This window comes from Marmota marmota, unplaced genomic scaffold, assembly GCF_001458135.2.
Source record: "Marmota marmota marmota unplaced genomic scaffold, marMar, whole genome shotgun sequence".
NCBI classification, from domain to species: Eukaryota; Metazoa; Chordata; class Mammalia; order Rodentia; family Sciuridae; genus Marmota; species Marmota marmota.
Genome location: NW_026000082.1, coordinates 26,374,579 through 26,384,538, shown reverse-complemented (window position 1 = coordinate 26,384,538; position 9,960 = coordinate 26,374,579).

The following is a 9,960-nucleotide window of genomic DNA, read 5'->3' as shown; positions in this document are numbered from 1 at the left end:
TTACTCCTGTAATCCACAACAACTAGGGAGGCTGAGGCAGGAGGATTGCAAGTTCAAGGCCAACCTGAGCATCTTAGCAAGACTGTCTCAAAATAATAAAGGGCTGGGGATGTAGTTCAGTGCTAGAGTATCCCCCGGTTCAATCCCCACTATCCTCCTCGCCCCCCCCCCCCAAAAAAAATAGTCTCTTCTTAAGCCAACACAACCTTAATTATCCTAGGAATTTGTCCTCTAAACCCTTCCAACCTGGACGACCACACAATAGCCAAATGTCAATCAGTACTCAGAATTGTCCTGATCTTCTTCCTTAAAACTCTAGGCTGAGGGAGTAGCTCTAGGAGTGTGGCACAAAGACCCTGAGTTCAATCCCAGCACCACAAAACACCTCTTATGGTCTAATGTTTTACCATCATAGGGGTGAAGGGGGGGGAGGACTGATTGATGGATTCAATCAGGGCATCCCTACAGAATTCTGTGGCATGGCCCCTGCTTATTTATCTTACTTTATTTGTAGCGCCCTCTGACGTTTATGGCAGATGCTTCCTCTGCCTGGATCACTGTTTCCCTGAAACTTTTGCAGAGCTGGTTCCTTCTGGTCATTCAATTCTACTGTTAGGGTTGTAAGAAGTAGCAAATAGAAATACGGGACACCATTTAAATGTGAATTTTAGATAAAGAATGAATCAATTTCTTAGTGTAAATATATGCTGGTACAGCTGGGACATACTTAACACTAAAAATTTATTGTTCACCTGTAATTCAAATAGAACTATGTGTCCTGTATTTTATCTGGCAACCCTTCCCTTTGGGAGAAGTCTTCCATCTAAGCTGGGTAAATCACCTTCATTATTCCACAGCGATTCAGTTACATTATTCTGTTTTATTTACTTCATGATGCTTATCACTGGCTGAAATTATCTTATTTACAATATTGTTGGATGCATCCCCAATATTACAATGTGAGCTTCTTGAGAGCAGGGAATTTGTTCACTACAATATACTAAAAAAAAAATCAAGGTCAAAGTTTCAACCAAGAAACCAACCCTCTGTTTTGGTACCCCAAGTTTCCCTCATCACTGCACCCTGGGGATTGGTCAAAGAGGACATGGTTTAATGGAAGTTAGGAGGGCTTTCTGCAGCTCAGCTAATTCTATAAAAACAATTTGTTATAAAGTGAGGCATTCTGATTGAGGCGGGATGATTGTGTAGTTCTGAAAAATATCCCCAAATGTTATTTCTAGAGCAAAAGTGGTCTAAGTCCTAGATGAGAACTAGATGTAGCCTCTCTCTCTTGAACTTCACTCTTACTGCCCCAAGGGTAAGTGTCATGAGATTAAACACAAGTTTTCTAGGTAGGTCCTGCCCCTGGCATGTGTCTAAAGGATCTCTGAGCTGGTTGGAGAAAACTTTACACTCAGTGAAGGTCTAAAGATGCCCCTTTCCTGCCCCAACTGTCCCACTGATTCCCAAAATGAGGGTCCAATATCCTCCTCCCAGAGAGAGGATTAGGTTAATGTGTTTCTGATGCTTTGACTTGGTGCAAACCAGAATAAACACGAATGGCAAAAATCCCATGAGCTCATGCATGCTTTGATCAGAGACATAATTTCATTATGAAATTTTGAATCGGGCTGTTGTGAAGTCTTGCCAAAGAGTTTCATTTTCCCAGATGATACGATGGGTCATTTCTCTCCTGTTCTCATCCTCTGCTCACATTCATCACACAAACTTTCCATCTATTTTTAGAATCTGACCTATCAATCCTTTTACAACTGTGTTTGCTCATCCTGACCACCAACCTCAGTTTCACTGGCAGATACCGACCTCGATGGAGGTGGGTCATGCTTCAGTGACTGGCTTGGTTTGCCTGCCCTGCTTCCTACAGTTGTAATACTGGGATAGTTTTTCACTCTTTTTTTTTTTTTTTCTGATGTCATGGCAACTGGAGGAGGCTAGACACCTCCATGCTTGCAGTCCCTCAGCTTTAAAACAGAATAATTTAGCTACCCTGCAAAGCTGCAGGATAATTATATGACTTATGGTATAGGAAAGCATCACAGATGTGGTATGCACCATGCAGATGGGATACTTTCTCTTTTTTCCCCCTGGAACAAGAGGTAGTGCCTCATTCCTTGAAGTCTTGCTCCCAGTAACTGGGTCTGTGTGAATGGAAAGAACCCAACAGAGATTGGTTGGAAATACCACCTTTCTGAAACCAGTGGACTGGAGTTTTTCATAAGAAACAGATTTTTTTTTGGTGGGGGGGCAGTCCTGGGGATTGAACCTAGAGGTGCTTTATCACTGAGCTACATTCCCAGCCCTTTTTTATTTTTTTATTTTTTTAATTTTAGACAGGGCCTCACTAACTTGTTAGGGCCTTGCTAAATTGCTGAGACTGGCCTCAAACTTGCCATCCTCCTGCCTCACCCTCTCCAGGCACTGTGCTTATAGGGGCACATGATGGCGCCAGGCTTGAAAGCTCAGATCTTGACCTTGCTTCTGTCTTCACCCTGCCATTGGGGGTTGCAGCAGCTCCTAACGCAGGCTTTCTTAGAGTGTGATCAGAGGATCACCATCATCAAAATCACTTGGAAGAGATGGTTAGAAATGGAGGCTCCTAGGGGCTGGGGATGTAGCTCAAGCAGTAGCGCGCTTGCCTGGCATGCGTGCGGCCCGGGTTCGATCCTCAGTACCCCATACAAACAAAGACGTTATGTCTGCCGAAAACTAAAAAATAAATATTAAAAATTTTCAAAATAATGGAGGCTCCTGGGTTTTATCCCTGAGCTTCCAAAGCCAGTCCCTCTGGGGTGTGGGGCCCAAAGAACCTACACTTTAATGATTCTTTTCTTCCTTTTTACTGTGCTGAGGATCAAACCCAAGGCCTTGTACTTGCTAGGCACAGGCTCTACCACTGAGTTACATCCTTACCGCTAGTGATTCTTGTGTGCAAAGCTTTGCGATCTGGAAAGCAAAGTCTTTCCCCCAAATCACCTTGAGGCATTCAGACCAGCTGGCCAGAAGGCAGGCCTGGAAGATCTGGCTTTTCCCACCTACCTTACATCCTCTCATTCTTTCAGCAGAGCCTGGGTGAAGGCTGCAACAGAGTCTAATGCTCTCTGAAAATATATGTCTTGGCTCTGCCCCAAATGTCTTGATATTTATGCCGCAGCCGGAGGGTCGTTATCCTTTGGCAACGCTCCATTGTAAGGCCATTAGCTCTTAATTAGTGCCAGCTTGTTGGTTTATGCTTCCCAGTTGAGCTGCAGCAAAGGCTCCTCGGCTGGCTCCCTTTGGGTCTCTCTCCTCTGGCAAAGCCATGATGCATCGATCCCTGTCTGCTGTGGCCAAGCGTTAGACATTGGAGTGGCTGCCGCTTAATGCCAAACAGTCCTAGTTCCCAGGCAGGAGGCTCCGGACCCTGCAAAAACAGGGAAGGACTCAGAATGTATTTACAGAGTTTTATCATTTTGTTTCATTTGAAGAAAACAAAATAAAAGAGAGAGAGTGAGAGAGAGAGAGAGAGAGAGGGTATGTTTGTCCTTGGTAATACAACCTCAATGGTTTATCAGGAAATATTTTACAAAATAAGGTGTGTTAATTTGGGGCTTCCCTGGCCAAAGTGCCCTCAGTTTTCAGTCTGGGTTGCCTGGGATGCTTTTGGATAAGGACACAGCAAGCTGGCAGCCTGGCTAGCTATGAAAAGCAGCTCTGGCAAACCCTAAGAAACTTCTCTTTGTGGATGATGTATCTCTCTGGTCACCACTTATAAGTGGGAAAAGCAGTCGACATTAGTCTTGGTATTCAGTATTCATCACATTGCCGGGTAAGGAGCTCTTCAAAAAGATCCCTAGATTAAGCTTTGGAAAATAACCCGCAGCCTTTTGTTTCTTCCTATGGCTGGATCCCTGTGGACCTCAGCATATCCCGCTTAAGAAAACTCTGAGAAGCGCTTTTATGAGATGCCGTTAAGGACCTCTAATTTTCAGCCTGGTTTAGAGAACTCAAGGTCGCTGGCTATGTCCTGAGAAATGGATCCAGAACGCACACTGATGGTGGGAACTTCAAGTGTGATTCCAAATTGTAGATCATTGTGCCAGCTCCAGGGAGGCTGGGAGGGCCCGTATTAAACCCTCTCTCCAGAATCAGTGTGTTTCCTATTACACTTGACATCTATCTGTCCAATGATCCTTTTGATTTCCAAGACATTAGACTAAATCTTTGTGTAATTCTTTACCCCCTCTTCGCCTGCTCACCTTCTCCTTTTTCCTTAGGAAAACACTTTTTAAAAATGTTAACCAGGTCCCTTGGACTGTTTCCAGAAGAATAATGTCACATCAAAGAATCTGCAAAGTCATCTCCTAAAACCAGTGTATCAAGGGGAGGTCTACCAGTCTTGCCCCAAGGGCAGCTTCTAGCCAGCAAGATGTTGAGATGTTCCTTGACTTCCTCCATCATTCCTGTTCCACTGTCCAGTCTAATCTAGACTGGGAACGAAATCTTAATTTCAAAATAGAGATTTAGGCCAAGGTGTGGAGAAAGAACTGAGCAAAACCTTATTTGTGTAACTTTTTAGGGCCTTAATTAAGATAAGTCTACCAGTTTCCCATTTTTGGCAAAAGCTTCCCTTCCAACACACCATGCAGCCCAGGAGAGAGGAGTCTTCTCATTGCTTCAAACACATATTTGAGAAACATGAGCGTTATCCGTTTTGCTTCTAGTTAGAGCTGGGCGAATCACTGAGATGCCTCTCCGCTGTGCCCAGGACATGGGGCCACAGACTTTGTGCTTTCCTCCTCCCCCACATCATTAAGGCACACACACACACAAAGGCATGAACCAAAACCAAGGAGCTTATTGGCCAACTTAGGGGTAGGAAAACTACAGCCCATTGGGCAAATTCCCCCAGCTGCCTGTTTGAATATGGCCCAAGAGCTAAGATTGGACTTTACATTTTTAAATGGTTAAAAAAGCCAAAGTAGTGGGGCACAGTGGCGCGTGCCTGTATGCCTGTAATCCAAATGGCTCGGGAAGCTGAGACAGGAGGATCGAGAGTTCAAAGCCAGCCTCAGCAATAGCGAGCTGTGTGAGACCCTGTCTCTAGATAAAATACAAAATAGGGCTGGGGATGGGACTCAGTGGTCGAGTGCCCCTAAATTCAATCCCCAGTACCAAAAAAAAAAAAAAAAAAAAACCCTTTCTGACACATAAAAGTGATATGAAATTTGACTTTCAGTGTTCATAAATAAACTTTTATTGAAACACAGCCACACTGTTTGTCTATATATGGCATTTGGCTATTTTTGCACTGAGAGGGAGATGAGTTGAAGCAACAGATGACATATGACCACAAAGCCTAAAATATTTAATCCCTGGCCCTTGACAGAAACAGCCTGCCCACATCCCCCACTGCAGGGGACTAGAGTGTGTTCTGGCATTGAATGGGCATACAACTAACTATTAGATAACTATATAGTTACCATTGTTCTCTGAGTGAACAATTGTTTATCCCAATATAGATATTTTGGTTTTTCCACCCTGAGGGGATTCAAGCAAGGGGCCCCTGCAATCTGAATGTAGCTGATGTTTTTATGGGCCAGCAGGGGGCGCTCTGCAGGGGTTTAAATTTCATGGGGAGGGTCTAGAGAGCCTGTGCCAGAGAGCAAATCTGGTCTAGGGCAGCAGCACCTATTCTGTGCTCAACTCTCTGGCCAAGCTCTGGGATTTTTTTTTTTTTTTTTTGATCCCAAAGGAGAAGGGGCTTCAAGTAGAAACCTAAAAAGCTCCTTTATCCGGAGTCTGTGAGACTGGCTTTGGTTACTTTGAGTCAAAGCATATGGCACAAAGCAGAAGGAAGAGTGCCACACTGATACCCTGGTACTGAAGTGGGAAAAGAATATGTCAGGTGTAAGTTTGGCCACTAGCTAGGCAGTGGCAGAGCCAGAATACCTGGGTTCCAATTCTAACCTCACCATTTTTTTAGCTGTGTGCCTGGAGTCACATCTTTTCTTTCAGCTCTTTGTCTCAGTTTCCTCCTCTGTAAAACAGGCATGATCATGGTACCCATCTCCCAGGCCTGTATCATGGGTTAAGTAAAACACAGCAAAGAAAAGGCTTAGAAGGGCCTAAGGGCTATAAAAATGTTTGCCATTATGATTATGTTTCCAACTTCATCCACAGCCTTAGGAGAGACTTGGGAAAAGGAAGGGGATGCAGTAATGAACCCCACCATCTCTGCTCTCAGGAGCTTACGTTCAGTTGGGGGATGCAGCCATAAATGTGGTAAAGGCGTATAGATGTCCACAAGAAAATGCAGAGGCTAGTCCTGGTGAGGGAGGCTGCTTCACAGAGGCATAGTAATTTGCTCTGGGAGTAATTTGCTAAATATGAGCAGGAGGTCTATGGATGAGAGTGTGAGGGAAACCTATTGGGGGAGGGGGGAGCCACCTCCAGAACAGCACCAAAAGGGGAGGTTCATTTGTATTGGGCACCAGTGAGGAATTCAGAGCCGAAGAGTCGAGGAGGGTAGGAGAGGCAGGAGACGCTTCTGGAATGGTGGGTGGTCATAGCCAGCAGTGGCCCAATGACAGAAAGATCAAGGTCAGGTTGTTTTGGACCCTATTTGTCAACAATCTTTGAAGGTAGCCTCTTTTTTGTTCCCAGAAAGAAAAAGAAGTTAAGTCCCATTAATAACACGAAACCTTTTCATTTATTCAGTATCTAGCCTGTAATTGCAAAAAAAAAAAAAAAAACAGATGCCATTGGTCAACTATATGTGGACCAGGCACATTGTGGCCATGAAGAACCTGCAGCTACACATCAAAAGGAAACATGCAAAGGGTGATAGTGGAGGGAGCCCTCAGGGCTAGCCAGGAGAGCAGGAAATTCAAGGTCAGCCAGCATGAGGAGGGATCTGGAAGGATCAGAGGGACAAAGCAGGTTTGAAAAAAAAAAATAGGAGGAGGGCGGGAGAAGGGTGCACCATGGGAATGCAGGGAGAATGTGTTTGTAAGAAATTGAGATGCAATGTCTGTGGACGTTTTGTTGGTTTGGTGGCGGGCAAAGAATTGTAAATATGCGTGGTAAGCAAATACCTCGTACAATAAAATATCTTGCGAGAATGATGTGAGGGCATGAGAGAAATCCAGCACAGTCTATCGGCAGCAGTCCTGCCCTTGGGAGAAAGGCCAAGTGTATGTTCAAGGTGGTTGTTGCCAGAGTCTCCAGGCCCCTGGGACATATCTGAGATCTGAGCCAGATGGGCTCTGTGCATCTCAACCTGGTACAGCAGCTTTGTCTTCTGCTTTCCCATCCGAAGTGGGGAGGCACGGCTGTCCTCCTCCCCGCAGAGCCAGCCCTTGAGTGGCCAGGCAGGCTGGGATTCCACTCTGCTGCTCAGAGAGAGGTGGGAACCACTCACTTTGGGCTCTCAGTGTCAATGGCTCCCAAGCGCCACAGTGCATCAGGGCAAGTGTCCTTGAGCAGCGTGACTCAGGCTCAGTAGGGAACCCTTAGCTATGTGTGAAGCCCTCAGAGATAAACCTAATAACAGAGATGTTCCCATTAAAACGTCGGGTTCTGCAACCCTCGTGAGGCTGCTCTTCTGTTGGCCCTGACGCTAAGTCCACCCTCTTGCAATCCTCCCGGATGAGACAGTGGCGTCCAACCGCCCATATGGCCATCCCCGTGCACCCACGAGGCTGGGACGGGACCAGCTGAGTTCCAGCTCGTGGATCCACTCACCCAGTCTGTCCCAGTCTCTTCCCGTCTATCTTGCTCCAGCCCCCAGTCCCTGAAAGAACGCTCCCCATGGTCCCTGGGGTTGTGACACCCTCATTGTCACCCCTTTTGCCAAGTGAGCCTTCCAGGGCTGGCCTGGGAAAGCACTTCTGTTGTTTCTCGAGCTGCCAGCTCGTTCGACAGGCTTGGATCTGGTCTGGTTGCTCCAGCATCACCTAACCCCCTCCTCTGCCCCCAGTCCCTGTTCCCCCTCCTCCTGTCCCCGTGCCCGGAGGCTGCGGCTTATTCCTTTTGGAGATGAACTCATTGTTGACTTTAACTCACTTCGATGTCTCCCAGGGAAGCATGTTGGCGGGAGGCCCGCCCCAGCTCCTTGAAGAAGACAGCCGGGCCAGGGCCAAGACGGGGTGCCAGCGGCCTTGGAACTGCCAAAATGTCTCCCATTTTTATGGACAGGCCTGGCTCCACCTGAAGACATTCCAAGTACTCAATCAGCAGCCCGTGGTACGTATTGGGTTGCAGAGGGAGCCCCCAGAAGCCAGCCCCTTCAGGAGGCAAAGCAGCCAAGGCACCGGCCTTCTCCATGGATCCAGCTGATGTTCAACAGATGGAAAAAGTGCATCCCAATGACGATAATCAATAATCAAAGACTGGCAGCTGCCGGGAGCCAGCCTGGGGAGTTCTTGGGGGCTGGGCTCTGCCCTCTTTTGCACACCAGATTGAGTCCAGCCAGGAATCCATCTCACCCACCTCCCTGCACCAAGCCCCGGGAGAGCAAGCAGGCGAAGGAGGAACCATTTTTTACATACTTTCTCTTTCAAAATGTAGCCCTGTTTCGCAATATCCTACTTAAGTTCTGGAAGGCTCTAGGGCATAACCCAAGACACCTTCTCCAGCCATTGGCTGGACTCTCTGTTGGTGGTGGCCACCAACCTGGTAGGTTAGGGGTGCCAGAGAAAGAAGGGGTTCTGATTTACTAGTTCTCCCAGAGTCCCCCACTAGAGTCCCCCACTAGCACCGGCATCCGAGGGTCTGTTGAGGGCAGGTCACTAACTCAGTGCTGAAGGAGCTTCAGCTGAGCCTCCGGCCAAGTCTTGTTATTTTTTTCCCCTATGCTGTGTTGGCTTTTTCCCCTGGGGGAGCTAGCAGGAGGCCACACCGGGACAGGTGCACCCTGCTCAGGTATGCTCGCGTCTCAGCAACCCCGAGGCATCTGATCTTCAGGTCCTCTCTACTCCCCGACAACTGGGCTTTTGTTCTGGCTCACTTTGCCTGGCAGTAGTAACAGTGCTGTCATCTTCCATGAATCCTTGGAGTCCCTCAAGATGGAACCTGTTCTCCTTCCTCAGCACCACGCACTAATGTGTCTACTTGTTGCCCATTTATCTCTCATAAGGACTATAACTGGAAGGTCAGAGGCAAAAAGCCAGTACCTGGAGCCCTGGCCCTGTGTCAGGGGCTTATAACAAGGCCCAAGAGGCTGACCCTTTCCCTGAATTCCCTCTCATTCCTCCTAAACCAACCCAAACAAACCAGAGGAGGAAAACAATCCCCAGTTTAAAAAATATATATATATCTAGAAAACACAACCTCATCACCCAAAATAATGAAATGGAAAACAAATCCATCCCCCGGAGACTTGGTCTAAAACATACCAGAGCTGGAACCGGGTAAGGTGGCCAGAAATGTGTTAGTCTGGGCAAGTCTGTGACCCTGGAGAGGATAAAGCCAACATTTTCCAAGTAACAGTGTGGTCAGATAACCAGATACAATCATGGGCTGTTGTTGCCTAAACCTGGGAGCAGGGTCAGGCTCACCTAGATCTCAACACAGACTCCCTCTCTCCAGCGCTTGCTCATCCCCAACCAAAGCACAAAGTGTGATTTCTGGACCGGCTCTGGTTGCTTCCAGTCCTAGGGTCTCTGCCTCAAGTGGGATGCCTCCTGGGGCTGTGGAAGGATACTCACTCCTCACCTTGAAACCCACACTCCCCTCCAGCTCCAAAAACCTTAGAGTGAGACACACAAGAATAGGTCCTGGGGGGCATGGTATTGAAGGATGCGCTGGGTTCACAACTGGAAGCCCCCTGGGTACCAATAGCAAAACGCACTCTGGCTACTGCTTCTCCAGATGTGGAAGCTGAGGTGTGGAATGTGGTCAGCGGGCTCAGGACTTCCTGGAACCACACTGTCCCTCCCTGAGCTGCCTGGAGCTTCAGGA